At 45.0% G+C, this 24753-nt stretch overlaps 1 protein-coding gene across 4 annotated transcripts in view; it reads left to right on the top strand.

Annotated features, from left to right (window-relative positions):
* The first annotated feature begins 298 nt into the window (after positions 1–298).
* LOC309442146 (USP6 N-terminal-like protein) overlaps positions 299–24753 on the top strand; it is an 84330-nt gene continuing 59875 nt past the window's right edge. For 3 of the 4 annotated variants that reach the window (XR_014184552.1, XM_082057714.1, XM_082057716.1), the window contains exon 1: positions 299–389. The gene's annotated coding sequence lies outside the window, so the exon portion shown is untranslated. The remainder of the gene's footprint in view (positions 390–24753) is intronic. The other variant, XM_082057715.1, reaches the window with a different exon arrangement.

A 24753-nucleotide genomic window follows, 5' to 3' on the forward strand; every position in this document is an offset into this window, starting at 1 on the left:
ATAAGCAAATGTGAATTTCTGGAATTTTTAAGAAAAACAAACAAACAACAGCGCTTTGGTGTAACGGCGAACTGCGGCCTGGCAAGAAAGAGACGGAATAAAAACCATGGAGAATGCGGGCATCGATCCCGCTACCTCTCGCATGCTAAGCGAGCGCTCTACCATTTGAGCTAATTCCCCTCCACTAAACTGCACTTTGCCGGCGTAGCTGTATTCTCTTCTCGCGAGACGCCGTGCAGCGTCGGCAGTTACGTCCTGTTCGGGGCTCCCAGTGCGCCTGCGTGGGAGCGCGCCGGCCTGGGCTTGGCGGCGGCGCGCGGCGGGCCGAGCTGGACGCTGGGCGAGCACCGAAGGATGCGCGGTGGGGCCGGGGCTGGCGGCGCTCCGCGGTAAGGACTGGCGGGGACGCGGAGCGGGCGGTGCATTGGGGCTGGAGGACGGGGCGGGACGGGAAACGAGCAGGTTTGAGGTGTACGGGCTTTGTGTCTGGGGCGCCCCCGAATAGGAAAGCGTGAGATGAGGGGCATGTCTAGAGGGCTGCAGGAATGGGGAGCTTGGGAAGACGGCAAAGGGCTTGGTGTGCACGGGAAAGCATTTTGGGGGGTTAAGGACTACAAGTGTGTGTGCTTGCGGGGTGGGGGGTGGGACTGCAAAGGGTTGTCTGCCAAGGTGTGGAGAGTTAGAGCATGGGGCTGTGCACCCGGCAGAGACTCTGCCAGGGGGCTGGGGTGGGCCTTTGAGTCGTGGTGGGGATGCATTGATGAAAAACAAAACCAAACAAAACAAACCCAACTAAAATACTGCTTCCCCCCCACACACACTGGATGAAGTACTACAAGAGCTGCCCGTGATCACCTCGGCTGCTGTTAGGGGGAGCTTTGCCTTCCTGGAAGCACCATGGGGTGGTGATTCTTCACCCTGCCCTCCCCAGCCCTGCTGCTCTGTGGAGATGCATGGAGTGGCACAGTGCATCAGTGGGCAGCCAGGGGATCCCCCAGAATACCCGCTGCCTGGGATGCAGCTGGTGGGACAGCCGGGTTTGGTCCCTGCAGGTGGAAAGGGCAGTTGGTGATGTGGCATCTCAAGTGCCAGAATTAGCGAACCTGCTGCTTGCAGCTGGTTCCCTCTCCATTGCCTTTCAATACCTCCGTTAAAAACAACACTGAAAAAAGTGAAATCTAGCACCATGGTGAATCATAAAGTCTTTTCCCTCAAGCAATGGTTCTACTTGCCTGTTTTTGGCAAGAAAAGGGGCTGTGATTAATCGGGGTGCATGTAGCAAAGTGTGTGAGAGCATCAGGATCTTTCTCTACCAGTGCTGTGCTGAGGAAGAGGTGGCTATTCATGGGCTTGATGCTTCAATTTAAAGCTGTGGTCAGCAGCAGCAACATCCAGGGTTTAGTTAAAAACCTGTCATTCATCCCTTGTGCACCGAACAGTGGTTTCTAAAGCAAGAGGATTACAAAATTGCTTCTGTTGTATAACCTTGGTGGTGGCTGCTTAACACCTTGCTGTTTGGAGAGCAGTAGAGTCCTGGGCTGAGCTGGCAGGGCTGCAGGCAGTAGTGCCTGTCCCGAAGTTATTGCAATTCACTGAGCAGTGGGGGAATCAGAGGACCTGCTGAGGCTTCTGTTCCATCGAGTTCTTGGGTGCTTTACACTGTTTGCTTTCCTGCAGTACTCTTGTACTTCTACCTTGGCTATGTTCAAGCCATTGTTCTGTTGGATTCAAAATCACTCTGTGGGCAGTTTTACACCCTTAATGGATTCACCTTAGTTCTTCCTCTGATGTACAAGTTACCTTTTTTCCTGGATGCATTTGCTGAGCTAGCCTCCTCCAGACTGTGAATTTCTGATTAAATACTCCTATATATCAATAGTTTTATAATTGAAAAATAGATTTTATAAAATTATTTATTGTCTTGACAGGTTTCAGTCTGTGAATGGGCTCTGCCTCTTGAAGAGTTTGCTTAATAGCTTCTCTGAAACTACTTGGAATTCTAAATTTACCCCTTTTCTGTCCATTTTAACATACTAGTATGTTTCATCCTACTTTAAAGAGCCTGTTAAGCATGATCTCAGCTCTTCAGAAATTGTCCTGCCTGTTATTTATTGTTTTCACAGTTGTGAGCTACCTTCTTTTGTTTGCTTGTTTAGGGTTTTTGTTTGTTTTTCAGCAGAGGCAAGATTGACCAACAAACATGTTCTGAAAGACAGGTTTATCTTTAAAAAAACCCCAACAACAGTCAAACAAGCAGGCATCCACACCTATCCAGCTGTATGATTTCTTATCTCAGAGCTTGACTCATAATTCTGATGGCTTCTTACCTTGATAATTATTTTTAAAATAGTTTTCTTAGATAAGATATTCCCCTGGGTGCCAGCTGAAGAGTGTTGCACATATGCTATTTCTTTTTCTGATGTCCTCCTGTCTCTTTTGCATTAACCTGTGCTGCAGGACCCTGTTGTCTGTCTTACAGGCTTCTTTTCCCCTTCTTTTCCCCTTCTTTTCCCCTTCTTTTCCCCTTCTTTTCCCCTTCTTTTCCCCTTCTTTTCCCCTTCTTTTCCCCTTCTTTTCCCCTTCTTTTCCCCTTCTTTTCCCCTTCTTTTCCCCTTCTTTTCCCCTTCTTTTCCCCTTCTTTTCCCCTTCTTTTCCCCTTCTTTTCCCCTTCTTTTCCCCTTCTTTTCCCCTTCTTTTCCCCTTCTTTTCCCCTTCTTTTCCCCTTCTTTTCCCCTTCTTTTCCCCTTCTTTTCCCCTTCTTTTCCCCTTCTTTTCCCCTTCTTTTCCCCTTCTTTTCCCCTTCTTTTCCCCTTCTTTTCCCCTTCTTTTCCCCTTCTTTTCCCCTTCTTTTCCCCTTCTTTTCCCCTTCTTTTCCCCTTCTTTTCCCCTTCTTTTCCCCTTCTTTTCCCCTTCTTTTCCCCTTCTTTTCCCCTTCTTTTCCCCTTCTTTTCCCCTTCTTTTCCCCTTCTTTTCCCCTTCTTTTCCCCTTCTTTTCCCCTTCTTTTCCCCTTCTTTTCCCCTTCTTTTCCCCTTCTTTTCCCCTTCTTTTCCCCTTCTTTTCCCCTTCTTTTCCCCTTCTTTTCCCCTTCTTTTCCCCTTCTTTTCCCCTTCTTTTTTTTCTGATATGCAGAATGTAGGGAGGTGCTTAAGAATATCTCCTGCTGGTGAATCTCACCTTTGATGTAAGGTTTTGCAAAACATCAAGTTGACTCCATGGAGCTGGAAGAAATGTTTCAGGTTGCATTTTGCATAGATGCTCTCAGATGTGAGGTTTCGTCGTCTGGATGTTACATATGTTTTTCCTGTCGTGGTGCAGTCTGCCACTCTGAATCGTTACGCTGCTGAGAGCAACTGACAGGGCAAATGCAGAGGCAGGGGGAAAGGACTGCCTTCAGCCTTGCTTTGTCAGCTCCAGCCACGATCTCCCTCATTTGCTCCTTGTGTGGTTTAATAACAGGGTTGTGCAAGAGCTTTTCTCGCAGCAAAAACTCTTATTTTACTTTATTTATTTATGTATTTATATTGTGGGTTTGCTTTTGTGGTTTTTTGTGTTTTTTTTTTTTTTTTTTTAATTAAAATCACACCGAAAGGTGTGTGTTAAGATTGACTTTGAAACTCAAAGCTTATTAGTCCTTCACCATCATGCTGGTGTAATTCCTGTGCTTTTGTCTCTTGCATTTTAATTACAGCAGAGAGTAGTTCAGCTCCCACAGCTCACGCTGTTGTAAGGGCACATCTATACCCTGCAAATAAGCTTCCCCCTTGCTATATTTTCCTTGCTTTGGCAGTGCTGTGTGCCTGGGTCTCCATACATGGAGCAAACATCATTCAAGTGCTGGTGAACCTCAGTTTTCTCCTTGCACTCCCTCCCTGCCAAGGACAGAGCAGTCCCTTTGGAGGTAACTGAAACAATCCTGCACAAACAAGCTTACAGCTGCTCTGTGCAAAGAACAGCCCCTAGAGATGCTGAAGCTGTAGTGCTATCGGTGGAGCTGTGTGATAGGGTTGCTTGCTGCATCCCCTTTAGCTTTTGTCAGCCACTGGCATTCCCAGTTGTCCATTTAATAGGGTAGTGTAGAGGTAGTTTAAGGGACCAGTTCATGCCATGCTGCAAATCACTCAGCATGGCAGTGCAATAGCTGCTGTGTGATGGAAGGCAGTTTTCTAGCATGTGCAAGATAATCTCCTGTGCTGAGTTTAGCAATCTTGGCTGGTTTGCTATGATATCATAGCCTGTCCGTTTTAGGTAGCAGTGGGTATTTCTGAAACAACTGTTCAGACCTGAGTGTTTGCTCCATGATTTTTGAGTTGGCTAGGTACTTCCTGTAGCTATGGGTTTGCTTTGACACCCTCAGCATCAGGTACTTGCAGAGAGACCAGTGCAAATTAGCCTCCCTAAGCATCTGCTTGAGCACCAGCCATGCTTCGTGGCTCGGCATACCTCCAGGTCGCTCCTGCGCGTGCCATGCCTCTCTGTGCTGCAGGAAAGCTAAGTTGGGGTTGGAAGAGAGCTGGCAAGAGGCCTGGCTGTTCCTAGAAAGATATTGATTGCCGTGGACCGTTCAGGTTTGTTTCTTTTGTTTCCCTGGCTCTCATCTCAGGGTCAGGCTCATTAGGACAGCAGCTTATTGGGAGAATGGAGAAAGTATGGGCTTTGCGGGTTGAGGCTGGAGCAGTGCCATCCCAGGCTGCCTCTCTCAAGCGTTAAGTCTGAAGCAGCCTGCCTGGTAATTCCATTAATGGGAGCCTAGTGCTTGAGATAAATGTAATTCCAGGGTAAAGCTGATACTTGTGCTCAAATTGAGAGGATTTGCTGGTTCTCCCAGGTGTGCTGCTGTGAGTGATGTACCCATGTATTACCCACAGAGGATGTTTAAAGTCTAGATGTCAGTGTAAAGACTGGGCAGCAATAACAAAAAATTGCTGCTAAATTGCCATGTTAAGAAATCCTTAGCTCCAGATCCTAGCTGTCTCTTTGCAATGGGTTTTACCAGGAATAAAACTCTCTTTGCAATGGGTTTTACCAGGAATAAAACTCTCTTTGCAATGGGTTTTACCAGGAATAAAACTTTCCTGCTTAATTCCTGGCATGTAGGATGACACAGAGCTGAGCAGCCAGCCGATTCAGGAGACAGCTTGCATGGGTTATAGCCAGAACAAGCTCTCTGTGTGTAACCAATGCAGAGCAAAAATGATACCCTCTGTATATCACACCAGAAAGCTTGCAAGCACATCAGAGCTAGCCACCACAATTGCAACCAGCACAAGCTCCTCCACATTTTTGAGCATTGTGGTCCATGCTTGAATTCGGAGGTTACTGTCCTGCCCAGCTGTTTTCCTAGTTTGATTTATCTTTTTTTGCAGACCACATCTTCCTGTTAGTAGTTGTATAATACCCTCATGGTACCATCAGCGAGTCTTGCCTTGAAAATGAATGGTTAATTGGGGTATTTTTAGCTCTCCTCGTGGCTTGGATCCTGGAAATCAAATATGGGAGCCAGCTCCATTCAGCTTTATGCAGAAAAGCTTTCTGTGCTGCAGGTGGCTGCCAAGCAGTTGCGTCTGGCAGGGTGGGAGCCTACTATTTCTCTTTTTCCTTCCCCCTCAGGTCAGTGAGTCAAAACTGGTCGTGAGAGCATGGTTGTCTGAGCAGGGAGGAGGTGGGGGACGGGCAGGCGGGACTTATCAGGGAGGATGTAATATGTTCGTTTCCTTTATGTGGTAATAAAGTGGGTCAGAAGTGTTGTGTGTGCTATTGCTGCTTATTACAATGCTAACCAGATAAAGTTACTGAAATTGTTTCAAAGAATCACTGTTTTCTTTGCTCCCTGACTTGTTGCATGAGTTTCACAGAGAAACCTGTATCTCATCTGCAAAGCACTGACTTGCTTGATGGCTCTTCTGGCCAAGATGCACAGCCTTCTTGATGCCTTGATACAACAGTTCGTTGGCCTGGCATAGAATTTGTTCTTTACCAAAGTATTTTCAAGCCACATCTGCATCCTCATCTGGTTTGATGTATAACTGACCCAGCAGCTGTACCAGCACAGCTGTGGAGGATCGACCTGAGCTGCTGTGGGCTGACACCCATCACACTGCTCCCTAGAAGAAAGGATTGGTGGAACCATCGCTTGGCCTCCTGGAGACCCCAAAGCTGTTTGCTCTAGATGTCTAGAGATGGAGCAAATAGAGCCTGATAACATTGTCCTTCTGACTGTCTTGAGCTTATGGTGTAAATCCCACAGCAAGCTCTGCAGGTTGTGAACTGAGGATGCTGAGCAGTGCTAGAGATACCCGAACAGCATGACATTTGGTGAGTGATGTTGCCTCAGTGCTTTGCTCTAACAAGACACCTGTTGAAAAGCCACAAGCAACTGGGCTTGGTCCTCTCTGAGCTTTCAAGGCTGGAGACCTTCTGAGGCTCACTCTGTTCAAGGCTGGGTGTTTGAGGGGTAACCTGATGGCGGTGCTTTGATACCTCTGTGTGATGAAGATATGTGGCTGGAGTCTGCTCAGGGTCTCCCATATTTTGAGAGAAAGATGCCATGAGATACAGCAGGTGGAATTTGAAGTTGAACTGGGAATGACAAGGGGGGATTTATAACATGCAGTTGAGAAGACCAATAAGCTTCAGAAGACCTTAACGACTGAAGGTGTTGAACTTGTCTCCAGCTGACAGATTTAAAATGTGATTAGCTGCCTCTTAAATTGGGGTGCTGTAATCTGATTCCTGTGGAAAAAAAATGCACAGTGCATGCATTGAGACAAAGGGTGGACGTCAGTTGGCAAATGTGTGTGTTGCTTTTATGTTCAGTCTGTAAATGCCCTGGTTTATTCTGGCCTTTTGCAGACCAGTGAGAGCTCAGGGACCTTGCTTTCCTTGAGCGTGGCTCTCATGGTGGTTTTAATGTCCGAGGGTCTGGATGGAAATGATCGTTGTCATGCCCTCTTACATGCCAGCACTTGGTCCAGTGGTGGGCAGAGGCTCGATGGCAGCCAGAGCTTTTCCCTCAAGTGCAGACTGGAGGGAACAGAAAGGAGACAAGGGGGCTCTGCCCCTCTTTGGCAGTGGTGGGCTGTTGTCAGCCCCCTGTGTGTCTAAGGAAGCAGTTTTCCAAGTTGTCTGTTGGGATTTTACAGGGCTTTCTTCCCTTACGGCTTTCCTGCCTTTCTTGGGCATGGATGCTGTCTGGACCTCCACTGACCTCTTCCTGTGGCATGTTGAGGCAGTTCAGTCCTTGGGGAATTAAGCAGTTATGTCCTGCAGGGTGCTGGATCTGCCATGGGGGCAGCTGGATGGACAGAGAGGTCCATCTCCAGAGAAGTCCATCCCCAGAGAGACTGGGCAGGAGGGGTGATTGCCCCTCCAGCCCATGGCTGGGAAACACATTCCTGGTCTTCAGTTCGTGGCTCAAACAGTGCTGCTAGTCCGTATTCTCCAACTGCTGCAAGTGACAGGCTTTGAAATTATCCTGCTTGAGCTGATAGAGCATGAATTTAGCTCATCTTCTTTTATTTCAAGAAATTATGTGAAGAAATGAGCAAAAGGGACTGTGCACCAGGGGCTGCTCCTGCTGCAGACGTCTGCTTGCAAAGCTGTGTTGCAGAGTGACTCCTGGTGCTGCAAAACTAGTGGAGAGAGAAGAGCTGTGGCACAGGCCATGAGACCTCTCTGGAGGTGCAGCTGAAGGGCTGGCTTGATTGCTTTGGCAGCTGTCTTTTGAGCCAGGCATGGGCATTATTTCCATCTGTTATCAGTGTTGCTTGCATCTTCTTGAGTGCAATGAGCTGTTTTTTCCTGCAAGCTGAGGAGCAAAGCTCTGCCCCAAGTCCACACTGCCAGGAGGTGGCATGCAGGTAACTGAAAGGACCCTAGCATAAATGTCACACGTGATGGCTCTTGTATCCTGCCTAGCATCACCTCTGTGGTTACAGCTAGTTGCAACTGACTTCAAAAACTCTCTTCTGTAAAAACTGGCCTGAATTTATCTGTTGTGATTTCTTTGTTTTTCTTTAAAATTAAGGTGAAATGAATTTCTGCAGAGGTGGAAGCTTTAGTCTTGTAATAAAGTCCATGACTTTCTTAAGGATGCTTTGGGATATTTCTGGGGTGTACATGTGCTCTGCATGGTAACCGTTATCAGGAAAACTGAAAATGGGGCAGTTGGATATGCATAGCTGGTTAATTGATTCTAATGCCATGGAAACTCGATTCGAATAGCTTTGTGCTTTTTCTGTATTAAATGGAGAAGAAGTTCTGGGTATTTCTGTGAAGTGTGTTTGAAGGAGGCTTGAATGTGAGAGTTTTAACCGTGCTTGCCTGTTCATGTCAAGAGCTGGCGGAGTTGGTGGTTTCGGTGTGAACACAGCAGCAATCACAGGCAAAGTTTGCCTGGGGGCCCTGGGACAGCTTCATCAAGATCCTGTGTGACTAATGCTGTGTAAACTTAGAAAAACAAGAGGATTAGGGGTGAGAGGAAATGGGGTTCTGATTCACAGTATCACAGTATGTTTGGGATTGGAAGGGACCTCAAAAGATCATCTAGTCCAATCCCCCTGCTGGAGCAGGAACACCTAGGTGAGGTTGCACAGGAACATGTCCAGGTGGGTTTTGAATGTCTCCAGCGAAGGAGACTCCACAACGCCCCTGGGCAGCCTGTTCCAGTGCTCTGTCACCCTCACTGAGAAGAAGTTTTTTCTCAAATTTAAGTGGAACCTCTTGTGTTCCAGCTTGATCCCATTACCCCTTGTCCTATCATTGTTTGCCACCGAGAAGAGCCTGGCTCCATCCGCATGGCACTCACCCTTAACATATTTATAAACATTAATAAGGTCACCCCTCAGTCTCCCCTTCTCCATACTATAGAGACCCAGCTCCCTCAGCCTTTCTTCATAAGGGAGGTGCTCCACTCCCTTAATCATCTTTGTGGCCCTGGCACTTAGCTGTGCTTCCAGTGTATCTGGCTGCTCTGGGACAAAATGCTTTGTCTGAGACCTGTGGTTGCTTTGGGAAGGCAGGCCAGGCTACCTTCATATGGAATTTATTAAATCTAGCAGCACTTAAAGGAGCTATGAGCATCTCTGTTTGCCTTGCTCAGCAGTATCAGGACTCAAGGAGTTTGAACTTTGCCAGTGACATTTCTGCAGTGTTGTCTAATAGTAGCAATCACATTGAGTAAATTGTTAGAGAAAAAAGGAGCTGGAGGAGGAAGGAAGGAAAGTTTGTCTGCACAGCAACCATGCTGTTGTCCCCCACATGCTGAGCCCTGGGGCAGGAGTGGGTTGGTGCCAGAGCAGTTGAAGTCCTACAAAGCTAATGCATCCCCATTAGATATAAGCCATGTATGAACTACCTTGCTGGAGGAACAAATTTATCTTTCTGTACTTATATAAATAAGCTGCCACTGAAGATTATTGGTGAGGTTGGATTTGCTGTGTTATTTCTGTCTTTGTAGAGCCTTGATGTTCCATGCAGAATGGTGTTCAGTTGCTGACTTTAAAAGAAAAACACAAGACCCTCCTGGCAGTACATAACAGGAGTAAATAACTCTTGTGTTTTGGCTAGAGTGGTAATATAAAGCAACAGTGGTGATAGAAAATTTGTGCACGAGGCTGGAGTCCAAGGTCTGTACTGTGGTTGTGAGCATTGTTTCATCCTTAGAATCATCTTCAGCCCTTCCATAATGAGAAAGGAGAAAACTGGGTGCCAAATTGGGTTAGTTTTTCTCAGTTCTTTAAACATCGTCTGGCAATGGCTGATGTCTGCGAGTCATCTGCAGAGACTAGGAAAACAAGCAAGTCTCTTTTTCTCAGTCCAAGGTAAACCAATGCGCTACATGAGTAAGTTTTATCACAGTTCTTAATGCGGTCCAGTTGGCAGGAAATACATTAGATGTTTTTAGGCTGATCCTGTACCTTCCCCTTGCTGGTTCAGTGCTTTGACTGGAGGAGTTGTCCCGCTTGGTTTCCTTACCTTCTCCCATTTCCAAATTCTTTCTCTGTTACAATGTGCTTGAGGATGTTGTTCTTGTTTGTTACTGTCCCTGAACCGCTGCGTGAACAGAATGGGAAAAGTAAAACCGTATTAGATACTATGAGATTTGCTTCATTTGTGTAATATCATCAGGAAAATGTCTCCTTTTGGCTGCTTAGAACTGTTTCCAGTAAAATAACTTATTTTTTGATACTTCCTCTTTGGCATGCAGTGAACACTTTGCATGCCTGCAGCGAGGTGTTTCTGCAGCCTGTGAGGGCGACTTTTGTCACAGCTTTTACTCAGGGCTGGTAGGTGTCTTTTCTGTGACTTAATGTACAAAAGCTTTATAAAGCAGTCAGTGAGAAACATAAAACCATTTATATTATGAAACCATAATGATGATAGATAATAACAATCAAAAAATTGAAGCAGCCCATCAGATGGGATTCGACTGCTCTGCAAACTAGAAGAAATTGCGCAAGTTCTGTGGAGCAGGAGATCTTCAGCAGCATCTCAGGGAGAGGAGTAGGGGAGTTGCGCAGGTGACCGCTTCTGTCCCCTTTGTCAGCCTCTTCTGCCCTCCTACTTAGGCATTAACTTCAATGCGTTGACTGTTGAGGAGACTTTGCTGGAGAGAATCAAAGAATCATTTTGTTTGGAAGAGACCCTTGGGATCATCAGGTCCAACCATGATGAACAGCCTTGGTTTGGGACTCATCATCCTGCCTTTTACCTTGACTTCCTTCTGTGATTTTTGGAGAAGTCTCCTGACAGCCTTGTGGCAGGTACCTCCACTGTGGTGCCAGGGCTAGGCAGGAGTGTGTTCAGGGCAGGGATCTAACACCTTCCTATCTCTTGCAATGTTGCCTCTGCATCCTGCACTTTCACAAGCCAGTTCTTATTAATGTCACTAATTACTGTTCTAACACTTACAGAATTTGCCATTTCCTTTATGCCAATGGGGATCGTGTTCTGGCTCCTGGTCAGTGCCTTAAGAGAAGCCAATTCTCTTTTTGACATACTCCTGGTGAGGGGAAGAGGGTCTATATGTGTCCGAGAGTTAAATGTGTGCAAGGTTTGCCTTGTGGGTGTGGATTAACAGATATGGTGGGAGAGACTGCTCTGCAGTGAATAGTTTTGTCCATCCAGATGTGTTGTGAAAACACGCAGGCAGAAAGTAAGGTTTGCATTTAGCCTTGCTGACTATCATCTGAGAAAGGCATTGGAAAACACAGTGTCACTGCAGAGCAGCTCCTAGGAGGCCACACTCCTTGCTCATGTAGGCACAGCCTTTTAATTCCTGTAGCACCAGCTGGGGAATCCCGGGCGAGCTTGTGGCTGTGGCTGCCCATGCTGCTACTGCGCCCTCCTGCTTTGCTGGCCTTCAGTAGCTCCGCTGTAGCGTGCATCTGTGCACTGTCCCCAGTAGGGCTGGGAGGAAGCTGTTTTCATGTTGGTATCCAACCATGAACAAATCTGCTGTTGTTTTCTCAATGTATGGCAAGAACAGCTTATTCCTCCCTGGATAATTACTGCTCTGCTCTGCCACTGATTGCTATCAGAAGCAGTGGAATAGTGCCTCTGCTGTGTTTCCTGATGCATCTTTTTGCCCAAGTTATTTGATGTATTTATTGCTAAAAAAAAATCTTATCTGTGATGTCTGCAATTGCTTGGCACTGCAAATGGATTACTTGAGGCGATTGTAGTCACCAAAATGCCAAGCATACTTTCAGTGATGCCCCTCACTGGACCAGTAGGTCCACTTGGACTTCAATTTCAATTCCTGCATTAATTTGAGAAGGATAAAAAATAGTTGCAGGCTACTTTTTTTATTAGCTGGTATTATGTTCCTAGCTGACCAGAGGTGTGTGCAGCCACTGGAATTGGAGTGGTATATTTTGCCATTTGTCGTTGCTCAGGAGAGGTCTGAGAAGTGGGTAGATGGATGCTACCATGGGAGCATCAATGGACAAGGCCTGGCATGCCCAGCTCAGGCCTTTAGCTTGCTGTAAGAGATACAGGGTGAAAAAAGGTCCTTCTGCGAATGGCCATCTCTGATGGATGTCATCCCAAAATGGCCTTGTATTTGGCCTGCCTGAAGGGCCCAATTGATTGTAGAAGGACAAACTGTAACTCACTGCATGAAGCTTTCTTGATCCCTGAAAAAGTGAAATGGATTAATTATGGAAAGCAGTCTTTCTTGAAAAACCGGTTCTTCTGGGACTGTTTGAGTGGTGAGGCAAACGCGCTAGTGGAGTAGGAGTCAGGGCAGAGCTGTTTCCACCTAATTCCCCTGTATTTTCTGGGATTTATCACACCATGCAAGCAGATATGCTCTCCACTTCAGAGCTTAAAGCAGAGCTGGTTAGTAGAGCAGTGCCTGTGCTTCCTGTGCTAGCCTACTTGTTGTGCTTTCCTTTTCTTAAATTAATTTTCTAGTGTAAAAGACCTCTTCTTAAAGGGGGAACTGTAATGAGAAGGGGAACAGCAAAGGCAGGAGTATCTCCATTTGCTTAAAGCAGAGCTGGTTAGTAGAGCAGTGCCTGTGCTTCCTGTGCTAGCCTACTTGTTGTGCTTTCCTTTTCTTAAATTAATTTTCTAGTGTAAAAGACCTCTTCTTAAAGGGGGAACTGTAATGAGAAGGGGAACAGCAAAGGCAGGAGTATCTCCATTTGCTAGCAAGCTGTAGCAAGTATGTGTGAGTAGGAGGGGAGACATCACTGAGTCAGCGCCCCAGACTCCTGGTGACTCAGGTGGCAAAAGTCCAAGTCATTCTCTTACATGCCTGAGTTGCACTGAATTTCCCGTAATAGGGTTTTGCCTCCTTTCATAGCTGTGTAGGGAGCAGTATGTCATCTTCCTCGAGCAACTCGGCTCATAGAGGTTGCAGGCAAGTGGTGGTGGATGCACTTCCTGCCAAAACAGGTGGAAAATTGATTTACCCCAGCACCTCAACCCTACCTCTCTCCTTTCCTCCCCTGTTTTTTTTGAAGATGGGGTGAGTCCAAGTAGTTGCAACTTTCTGTTTATTCAGCTTGATGAGATCCTCATGCAAATCTGGAGGTTGTCCTCCTGGCAGGTCTGCTTGCATGCATTATCCACTACTTCATCGTACTGGGAAGGGATCTATTTTCTGAAACATGGTTTATTTTTTTAATTTATTTCCCTGTCTAACTGGCAAAAATTCAGCATTTGCAGTGCAATTTCCGGAAGAAGGAATTTCACCAAATACTCGGGCTGGGGGGGGGAGGAAATGTCCTGTATTAGCTATCAAAAAAGCTAAATGCTGACTTAAAAATAGCTTGAGACACTGTTGTGAGAGCATAAGGATGAGTAATGCAAGTGTTGCATTTGCTGCAATAGATAATTCAATCTGGGTTGCTTGTTTTTCCTCGTGATGGCTGCCACAGAGGTTTACCAACAGTGTATGGATCAGAGGTGCTGTTCAGGGTCTGGTGGTTGATGTAGCCAAGCTTTTAGCCCAACCCTGATCAACGAGTTAGCAAACTCACCTTAACTACAGCATCCATGGGAAGAGTACATCCACACAGTGCACTGTCCTGTTACACCTGCACTTGGGGCCGCTGGAGGCTCGCCAAAGGTCAACCTTTGTGATGATACAGGCACAATTATCCCCATGTTTGAGTACTGTTGTCAGATACCCTGAAACAAGTATGGTGGCATGTGGGATGTCCTGAGGCAATGCTGCAGCTGTCTCCTCCTCTCCTCCCCAGCTGCTGCTCCAGGGACAAACTGTATATATATATATATATATGTGTGTGTGTGTGTATATATATATATATATATATGTACACCTCATTGCTTTCACCAACTGCTCCTAACCATTCTGGGTCTTGGACTGGCTTCTCACATGAACAGCTACCGGTCTGAGGTGCAGGGATCTTATCTTCTTGTTCTTGCATCTCTGCTGATACTTCCACGCTCCTTTTACAGAGGCGTCTTTGTTACCATTAGCTGTTAACGCTGTGAACACCAGACATGTGAGGATGACACCACGGAGTGGATGACAGCATATCAAAGCATTTGATACTTACTTCTCTGACAAATGAGGCTTGGCTCCACATGTGGGCACATAAATGATTTGTTTGTTGCTGCAAGTTAACTCCTGCAGTTTGCTTTATCCTTCTTTCCCCCTAACCCCACACTCAGCAGTCAGTTGCAGAGCAGCTTTGTCATAGTTCGGTTAAGGAAACACGGAGAAAATGTTGAGTTTCAATTTTCTTCTGAATATTTGGAAACCAGAAGAAAGAGGCCAAGTAGCAGTGGGATTTTAGATGCATTCAGTCTGAGTGGGCATATGTTGCCTGCAGGCAGCAGGGCTGTACCTTTGTGAAAGAATTGGGGATGAAACTTTTAAGTGCTCTTTCATTCACTGGAGTTAGAGGCACTATGAGAATCAAGGTAAGAGCACCTATGAACTGTCTAGACCAGTAATATTCCCAGGGGGAATTAGTCTAATTTAAAGAATAGAAGAATTTATGCAGTGGAGCAAGTCTCTGCCATTTCCTGCTGAGCTTCCCAAGGAGACTGGGAAAAATTAAGTGCTGAAATGGCCCTTTTCTCTCAAGGGTTTTATGTTATCTTCCTGCTGAAAAACCAGCTGTATCAGCTGGCAAATTAGGATTGTTTTAGCTACTCAGTTTTTCCTGGTTCTCTGGGGACTTGCTTGTTGCAAACCTATTTGCAAATCCCTTGACCATGTGGGATGCCGCATATTTTGTGTGTGCTCCAGGGTTATTGCAATGGTCAGCCCTGTGCTTGCTATACCTCCAATGACCTGTACATATAGAAGTTTTATAAATTTGAAGCTTTTCTTTAGGGAGAGTTTGTAGGTAGTTGCTGTTTTGTTTTGGGAGTTGGTTTGTTTGTTTTTTTCCCTTATATTGCTAATTATTACAGGGGAACTCCTGTCTTAGTGCTTTTTCCCCAAAAGGTATTTCTCTTCCTCTCTGTCTCTTGCCCTCAGAGGCCAGAAGAGCCCTGATATGTTAGGAAAGCCAGTCTGTACTTTAAATGGCCTTAATCATGTGAATATTCAGCTCAATTTCCTTTTACAGCAGCTTGTTACAAAACGGGCAGGAATCTTGGGGCATCCCTGGGTCAGCTTTTCTTCTGACCCTTCTGTGAAAGAGAATTTTGCTCCAGTGGATGAGTGCTTGGAAGATGAGGTGTCTGGCTCAAGCTTTGAGTACTCTGGTAGGAAAATACTTCTCCTATCAGTGAATTTTTGCTGATATTGTTGAACTATGCTTAAAGTTTCTGGACATATATTGTAATCTGCTGGTGAAGATGCTATATGAATAGTCATCCTTGGTTGGATGAAAGGTGCATCTAAACTATATCCAAAGCAATTCCCTCTCTCTAGCAGTGGTAGAGGAGCTGCTCTGGATGGAGATGGAGCAGCCTCATTCAAGACTCCATCTCCTCTTAGCCTGACTTTGTGGCTTGCAAATGTGCTGGGTTTTGAGCAGGCTGAGAGCTTCACTTGGCTGGCAGCCTCCAGCCCCGAGTAGTCTGGCAGGCAAGGAGCAGCCACATCTGTGGCTGAATGCTGAAACTGAGGTCTGCATGTGTGGTTGCAGCAGTGGGAAGGCTGTCATTGGATTACCTGCAGTGAAGGGCAGCGCTGACTTTTGCAAGGTTCGGATCGCTGTTTTCAAAATCTTGTTTAGTGCAGATGAGCAGTTGTAGCATGCAGATCTGTTCCTTGGACATTTCACAGTTCATGCTTAACACTAAGCATTGACAGTGCCAATTTAAGTGTCTTTCGATTTGTTTTCACGTGCAGAAATCTCATATAATCCTAATGGGAGGGGTCAGCATTTGGTGCCTGTCTAAATTGCTACTTATCCCTTAAGGCTCTTCTGTTCCGCTTTGCTCTGTAATTACTTGCTACATATTGCATGCTTCCCAGCAGCCTTGGCTGTAGGTTTTGAAAGGGAAGATCAGGAACAACAGACAGACGTCTGGGATGGCTGCTGGTAGTGGGCAGGGGGAATGGCTTTAGCCCGTATACTTGCATAAAGCATACTATGCTGGCAGGTCCCACTGCAACTCGTGGTGTAGTTTCCCTTTCCTTCGTGTTCTCATTAGAAAACCGTTTTCATTCTGGATTTGGTTTGGGAAGAGAAACACCGTCACAGATGGCTGCTCTTCAGTTGACATTCTTGTTGGTTTGGTTTTTTTTTTATGTTCCTTTTTGCATTATCCTCAGGTGAAACCCAGATTTGTTGCCAAATAACATATCCCAGACTTAGAAAGAAAATAAACAGTAAGGATATTCTGTTTTGGTTTGGTTTTGTATTTGTTTCGGTTTTGTTTGTTTTGTGTTAGTTTTGGTTTTTTTTGTTTTCCTCTAAAGTAGAAATGCAAGGGGCTATCTAATATTTGTATCAGTTCACAAGGGATTGTGGTGTGGGGTTTTTTTGTTTGTTTGTTTTTGTTTGTTTGTTTGTTTGTTTTTTCTGAGTTTCCATGTAGCTCACTTGTTTGTTTTTCTCAGATAAAAGATGCAGCATTCATTAAGACTTGCTTTGCTCTTTACTTGAGACTTTCTGAATGGTGCCACTTTTTCTAGACAAATGCCAGTGCTCTGCTTTGGAGTCCTGCTAGTCTCATCTGATAAGGTTTGGTTTATTTGTTGTTTGTTTTTGTTTTGTTGTTTTTTTTTTGTTTTTTTTTTTTTTTTAACCCTAAGTAACTCTCAGAAGAGTTGCTGGATTGTTAAATAATAAAAAGTATTTTAGGTCTTTGGGATATTGTAACTGAAGGCAAGGGAAGGAGAGCAATAGCGTTGCTGGAAGACTTGGGTTCGGTGTGCTGGTGATTTATGAAACTGAAGTTATGGCCTTTTGCTTGGATCCCTTGTTGGGGTCCAGGATGCTATGGGTGGTGCAGTGCACATGAACTCCAGTTTTCTGGCTTATACAGGATCTTCGGTCTTGCATCGCTCCTGGCTTTTGAGCTAGTAGAGAAGAAGCAGAATTAAGTCATGACTGGCTGGCGTGGAGCTGTGGTTGGTCTTCACTCTCTAAGTGCCCTTGAGAGGATGCTGGAGGGGCCCACACCGGGCTGCCAGGGTGCAGGAAGACAAGGCTGAGGAAGAAGGTGGAAATGGCAACCTGCAGATGAAGGTTTCTGGTGGGTATCTAGAATTGTGGCTTGCCGTCCACTTCTTTATGTTCCCTAACCCTGCAAAATTGCTGTGGCAGGGCCTGTGGTAGGCTGGAAAGATGCCAGCGCAAGGAGGTGGCTTGTACTTCCAGGTGTATTAATTCACTCCTGAAATACCAATATTTTTTTAAAAAAGCTTTTTCTAGTGTAGTTGTTTTTGGGGCCTTGCTGGCCATGCTTTGAGTGGAAATAGGACTCCCTGAAAGCTGCTTTAGGAGGACAGGAACTGGTATATGCATGGTGTGCAATTATGCTGATACTGCTGCTGTTAGCCCCCGTGTTTGCATACCTCCCTGTTGCACCGTGAGTACCACACTGAGGAGAAGCACAGTCTCCCAGTGGTTTAGCAGGTTGCATTTAAATATGTTGTGATTTATCTCTGCAAGAGCAGTGATGGCTTGAAAGATGCCCCTGCTGTGTCTCCTGCAGCAAGGATTTTTAAAAGGAGCAGTCTGTGAAAGGAGGAGACGAAGCAGCAGACACAAATTTTCTTTAAGTAGTGGGAAGGCAAGTGAGATGTTTTCTGCTGTTCCCATCTGGTGCCCCGTATTTATTCTATGTTACATGTTGTCCCATATTGGCAGGGCCCTTACCCTCTATGTTAGGAGGTGTAGCTTGTTTCTGAGACAAGGAAGGATGGAAAAGGGCTCAAACGACTGACAAGGTGCCCCCTTCCCTCCACAATCAATCCTTCATTCCTTGTTTTCTGCCCCCAGTGCAGTGCTAAGCAGAGGCAACCTGGGGGTGCAGTGCCAGCAGTGTGTCGGCTGGGCTGGTCCCATGCCTGGGTGGGTGCTGTGGGACGAGCAGGGTGGAGAGAACTGGGGCTGCATCCCTGCATGATGCGAGTGCCATGAGCTGCTGTTTTTCTGCTAAATGCACTCCTTAATTAAACCAGGTAAAAACCAGGCTTGTGGGAGCTGGAATAAACAGCTTGACCACAGTCTTTTTCTTTTTGGTCTTTATTTCCTAGCATGCAACTGCTGTAAATCCTCTGTGTTACTTCTATCATCCTCAGTTTCTCAAAGGAACTTTTCAGGAAACTGAGGTTTTTGGTCAGTGTTTTCCAAAGCTATTGTGGAGGGCATTTCCCCTTCCCTCACAGCAGCAGCTTTCATTTTTGAATGAATAGCTCAGCATTGTTCACATTGTCTTCCAATTTTGTGGGCCTTTTTTTTCCCCTTTTGACTTGACTACAGCAGTCTCCTAAATGCTTCTGGAGTCCTTCAGGCCACTCTGCAGAACATGTTTTTTTGTGTTACAGAAGGTCTTGTATTCAAAGCTCTAGACAGAAAAACTGGTTTTGTAGCACTCACATTTGAGTTTCTGAAAGCGTGATTCTTGTGGGCTTTTTGCTTGGTTTTTGGCCAGGTTTCAGTTAAGATCGCACTAAGTTCAGCTTCAAGCAGGACTTCATAAGCTTGATGGAGTTGACTTTTGTTTAACTGTTTCTAATGACATATCAAGTCCTGCTACTTCGATTTCTACATAGCATCCCACATGTTAAATCTGTTTAACTCTTCCATCCCAATGGGTATTTCCTGGCCTCCAATTCCCTTCAGAAATAACAGGTTACTATTAGGATCTGTATGCATATGTGTTTACCAAGCTTGACATAGCTTTGTACTGAAGACATTTATCTCTTTACGTTGAACTCAAAAGTTGGACCCTATGGCGTACATCTGCAAACCTTTCTTGGTTTGTTCAAAGCGTGATCTTGTGGCTGTGCAAAGACTTAGGTTTGCTTCCCCAATTGAAAATGAGCTGCAGTAATGAATTTCTCCACTCAGATTTTGTTTTTGAACTAAGTATCTTTTAAGTAAGAAGTGTGCTTAATTTGCATTTTTGGATTTCCCCCCCGCCCCCCTTTGAGCAATAGATATCTCTGAAAGGTTTTGGGTTATATCAGCCCAAGTAGATGTTATTTGTGGCATAGCAGTGATGTCTCCAAGGATGTGTCTGACGTCTTCCCCTCTCTGCTAAAGAACATTGATCTTGCTGAGGGTGACAAGATCTCCTCACCTATTGAGTACCAGGAGCCTGCTGATCCAGCAGTGGCAGGACTGTGATGAGCAAACTGCTTGGGGATGGGATGTGAGCCACCCACAGCAAGTTACTGAAATCTTCTCAACTGCCAGCTAATTAACATGACATTGCAGTGCTTGCAGCTTTTGATCTGATGCTGGGGAGATAAGTTTCCTGAGTGTTAACTGTTTGAACAGCACAGTCCCCGTATTTGTTGCAGCCGACCAACTGAGTTGGATGTACTCTTGCTCCTCAGCTGTTGTGCCACTTAAGATAGAAAAAACAAACCAAACCAACCAACCAAAAAAACATAGAGTGGGAGAATGGGACATATATAGAGATAAATAACCTTTTCTCAAGTCACTGTTTGCATTTATCCTTTGAATTAGCTTTTTTTTTTTTTTTTTTTTCCAGTGTAACACCAGAATTTTGCAATACAATCCACATGTGAGAAACCAGTGCTGTGTCTTCTAGTCAAAACAGCCTCCATGTCATCTGGCTTCTTAAATGGTCGTAGAGAAATGTTTGGATTAAGCAACTAGAGGCCAAATGCATGTTGAATTAATTAGTTTCTCCCCTTTTTACTGTAATGAAAATGCAACTAAAGAAACCACACAAGAGTTACATTTCTCAAAGCATCTCTTCTGGGTTCATGTGTTTAAAACTGCAAACTCTAGTACTTTTAATCACAGTTAAAACCTGTCTTGGTTTTTTTGGGCAGAGGCTTTTCCTTGCTTAGATTTTGTGGCAGGGCAGCTGTAATATGTGTGCTTTCTGCTGGTGATGTCTCGAAGCAGAGGAGGTTGTGTCCTGTTTGAGCCCACAACCTCTTTTCAAGTCATGCCTCGCTGTGTCAGCCCCTCTGAGAAGTTTGGTGGTAAGTGCAGAGCAACATTCATTATTTTTCTTCAAAATTATGCAGTGCTTACTTATATTGACCTGGAGTTAATACTCCAAGCATGGTAACGACTTTTATTTCCATAGAAAAGGGTGTGCTTTCTTTCCTTCTTTAAGCTCGTTTCACTTAAGGTTCCTCCAAGCAGCCCTTTCTTTTTCTGTTTTCAGTTATCAGCCAAATAGGCTGATGCACAGCCTTCAGTGGGCTTTATATGTAGGTTAAATGAAGGAATAATTGAATAAAGGATCTAACCATGTCACTGAAGAATCCCTTAGGTAGGCGTAGTCATGATTACCTAAAAATGCCAAAGGTATAAGGTAAGAAGTTCATTATGCTCTTCCTTGAAAAACCTGGTTAGAATTAGAGGTGAATTAAAAAAAAAAAAAAAATCAGAAGGGCTTATGATTGACAGTTGCCTGAATCCTGAATTCAGACAGTTGTCCGAGTATTATTTCTGATTAAAAATGCCATTTCCTTCTTTCTGCCACCGCAGTTGGAGATGCCCTTCAGGCCTCCAGGATGAAACAGGTAGTAGTCATCTCTGTGCTGCAGTAGTTTCTGTTTGTCTCTTTTCTTTCTGGTGTATTAAGAACTCTCCACGTAGGATGAGTTGTGTTTGAATTGGCTGGTCCTTCACCTCAAATAAGAAGTTCTCTCGGATAAATGTGTTAGCATTGAGAGAGAACATTTCTATAAGGAGCCTGATGCCAAAGCTATTGGTATGTTAGTTGGGAAAAAAAAATAAAAGAGAAAAACAAAAATAATATCCGTGGACTATACAGCTTGCTTGAGCTTTCTAGTCTTAGAGGTTTGGCAGGCGTGTTGTGAAAGAGACTCCTGCTTTCCTGATGGAAACCCTTTGGGTTAAGCTTTATTTGAGTCAAGTACTTTGTGTGTCTGGTGTGGAAATGCCTGAAGGTGTACCCACCTCACAGCATCTGTGGAAAAAACAGCTGCTGTGTCTGCTTGTGAGTGGTTGTCCTGGGCATCTGCTTGGAAATCTTGTTTTGCCATTACTTTAGCACAGTATCAGGCTTGGCGCACTTTGCCACGCAAAATATGGATAGGGTTTGCAGCTGGCACACTTTTTAAAGAGCCTGTTATTATAACCTTGCCATAATGCATTAATTATGCTCTTGAGGTAATGGTAGTGGTATACTAGTATAGCTAGAATGGCTCCTATAGGTATACTACCAAGCATCGCTTTGGTTCAGTCCTTTCAAGTTGGCACTGCGGAGTTACAAGGTTCTGTTCTGCTCTACTTGCTCCCTCATCATGTTTGTACTGGTATCCATGACAAAATGATGTCCTGCTATCCCTAATAAGATTGCAAAAGCTGCAAGGATGAGGCATGAGAAAACAGGCTTCGTGTTAATAATTTAGAAGCTAGATGCCTAGTGCTTTCTTAATAGTTGCAGTTGCACACATGAAAATATTATTTATGTAGTGATATGATATGAACACCCTGAAAAATTCATGCAGTTTGAGTTTTTACCTGAGTAAAACCCTCTTTGTAGACATAATTATGCATAGTATACTTAACTATTAATATATCTAATGAAGGATTTCCCTGAATATTGGACTGAACTTGAAAAGTCACAGTAGTTGTGCTTACTGAGTACTTCGTAAACTGTCTTGATCTGCAAATTCAGCAGTCATCTCCTTTTTAGTGGGAAGTGTGACCCTACTGGAGACAAGTCTTTGGTTTAATTTCACTTGCACATATTTTCCTTCCAAATCTGGAATTACAATTTAAGGAAGTAGCAGGGAGACAGATGCGTATTGGATGCTCTTGAGTTCTTGTGAGGATTTTTGGGACACCCTCTGCAACAGAGGGGCAAGGAGCTGTCAGCCTTCTCAGTTCGGTAAGCTTGTCCCCAGGTGTGCTCTGTCTACAGAGCTGGAGGGCACCAACTGGGTGTGTGTTTTGCAAGCTCTGCACTGAAGTACTCTGCTTGGTTTGAGATATTTCAAATTGCTGTATCTTTTTGCTGGAGGCTGAATTATTCACTTACCCTGGAACTGAAGAGAAAAAATAGCCATTATTTGCAGATCAAAAAGAGCAGTCTGACAGCCTGCTTAATGCACAGGTTATGCCACAGCCTGGAGCTTGGCTTTTTGTTAAGAGCAGCTCAAATCAGAAAAGCAAACAAAACTCTGAACAAAACAGAAACCAAAACTAACAAAGGAAGCGTCTGCTATTCAGATGAACTGATATAGGTGAGAGAGGAAAAAACAAGTCATCTAAGACCTCCTAAGGCTTTCTACTTTGGCCAGAAACCTGCGGTTTGGAGACAGCAGGTATTTCATAGTCTGATGATGGTGATGCAGATGTTCCTATGGCACAATCCTAGGCAAAGGCAGGCTGGGTGATGAAGAGTGGTGGAAGATGCTGAGTTAGGATGCAGGAAAGTCATGTCTCAGGTTTTGCTCTGTTTTGAAGAGTTGAGATGTACCCCTCCAGGACAGCTGTGATTATCTTCTCCACTGTGGTTTTGATGTCATGAGAAGTACCATGGATAAGAAGGGAACCTGGTCCCAGCATTCACCTCCATTTTTAGCTTGTGTAGTAAAACAGAGAGCAGCACCAGTGTGTGGCAGCACCGAGGGACTTGCTTGGCTTTTTTGCACAAGCGTGTCCCCATGGCAGTAAAGTAGGGGGCCCACTGTGCAGGAACCAGATCTTCATGCTGAGGTGGGGGTTTATCTGAAAGTCTGACACAAGTCAGAAATGCTTAGGTTTGTGTTTTTATTGCTATAGAATTTGTAATGCTGGGTTAAGGATGTATCCCTGTAAACATAGGAGCATTGGGGCTATTTTTTTCTGGGTACTCTCCTAGTTGCAAGAAGACTGGCTGGTATGAAGTGGGAGAAGAAATGAGAGGAAGGGTTGTTTTAGCTGAATGCCAAATGTAAGCAGCAGGTGTGATATGCCTGTGGGCTGCATTATCAGCACGTAAACCTAGCAAACAGGAGAGAGGACAGACTGCTTGTATTGGCACTGCTGTCACCTCTCATTTTCTTACAGCTGGGGGACCATGAATGCACATACCCCATTGATGGGATGTCCTGGTTTTAACCTTCTCAGTGGAGGGATTTGTCTGCCCTGAAGCATAACACATTTCTGCATGTGTCTTTCCAATAGCAAAGAGTTTCACACCCCTTTGGTGAACTGTCCCTGCCAGCCCCCGAGGCAGCTAGTGCCATGTCACTTATCTTTACCTCTGTAGAGCAAGAGGTGCCTGGCACAGAGATTTTAAATAGCAATCATCACTCTCATTATTACTGTCTGTAACATACATAGCACTCAGAATCTTTTATTTAACTGGTGAGAGCATCCTCATAAAGTTTTAGTAACCTATCATTTTAATACCTTAAAAGTCAAAAGTGAGTAACCTGGTGTGAGAGTGCCTGGTTGCTCATAGCGTGCATGAACGCTTGAAGCAGTGACCAACATACAGCAGGAGTGCTGAGAAACAGGAAGATTTGGTCTGCCTGGTTGGAAAGTAGGTACAGCAGTGAGCGAACACTTCCTCTTACACATACAAGGTATTTCTGACATGGAGGCAGAAGGCTGACTAGGTGCTTTGTCTTGGAGGACAAGTTGAATGACCTGCATAAAGTCCTTAGGATTTTCCCTATCAAGGCAGATGTGGCTAAAAACTTTCAGAAGATAATTCTGCCTGAGTTTTGTTGCTGATGATTTGTTTTGGATGTTTTGTTGCCACAGGAAGAGGGATCGTTGATCTCTTTGCTCTATATTACTGGTGTTGCATCTGCTCCTGGTTCAACAGAGATGGAGATGTCCTCTGTGTGAGCCTTTAACTGCTTCTTAAACCTTGATGCATTTATGCATCTTCTGGCTGAGCAACCCTGAAGTGGAGCTGATCAGCTTCCTTCCTACCACGAATGTTTCCGCTGTTAATGAGAGTTGTTTTTGTTTTGGAGGAAAAACACACCCAAAGCTGCCCTGACAGGTTTGCTTTTGCCAAAGTTTGACTTGTTCACTTGGTTGAACAGAGCAACAGCTTAGAAACAGTGCCCTGGTCCTTCAGCTGCCAAGGGACAAGTGCAGGAATAAAGTGGCTTAAAACCCCATCTGTTCAGCAGTATGACACAGCACAGTCTTCCTATTCCTTTTGTGTATACTCGTTTTTACAGCCTTCCAGTGTCATCTGCCAATTAATGGCTTTGGTAAGTGTTTGCTGTGGAAAAGCTGTGGTGCAGAGAGGTGATCCTGGTGCAGTAATTTTGTGAGCACTATCTGCTTGTTGCAGCCTCTGAGATTGCAGTGGTCAATGTGGCAGGGATGTCCAGGCAGATGGAGATGCGTCTTGCCCCTACATTTCCTCTGTAGAGCTTGTAGCCCATTAATTGCGAGTGTGGATATCTTTTGTAATGGGCTGATGATTATGAATGCTGTTTCAATTTTGTGTGCAGCTCACTGGGGACCTTAGTCCTGGCATCTGAGCTCTGTTTGGGTTGCTGCACTTGTCTGTTTGAACACTTGCAGGTTCTGTTTCAGAGTGTCACACTGAGAAGATAGGGCATGCTGTGTCTCACTGCTTGGGGCTCTGCACCAGAGGAAATGGCATTTCCCCTCTGAATCCTCTGCCCAAGGAAGAGCAGGCTGTTCTCTGCAAGGGCAGTTAAAAGTATT

The sequence above is a fragment of the Streptopelia decaocto genome (genome assembly GCF_964273445.1).
Source record: "Streptopelia decaocto genome assembly, chromosome: 7".
NCBI lineage: Eukaryota > Metazoa > Chordata > Aves > Columbiformes > Columbidae > Streptopelia > Streptopelia decaocto.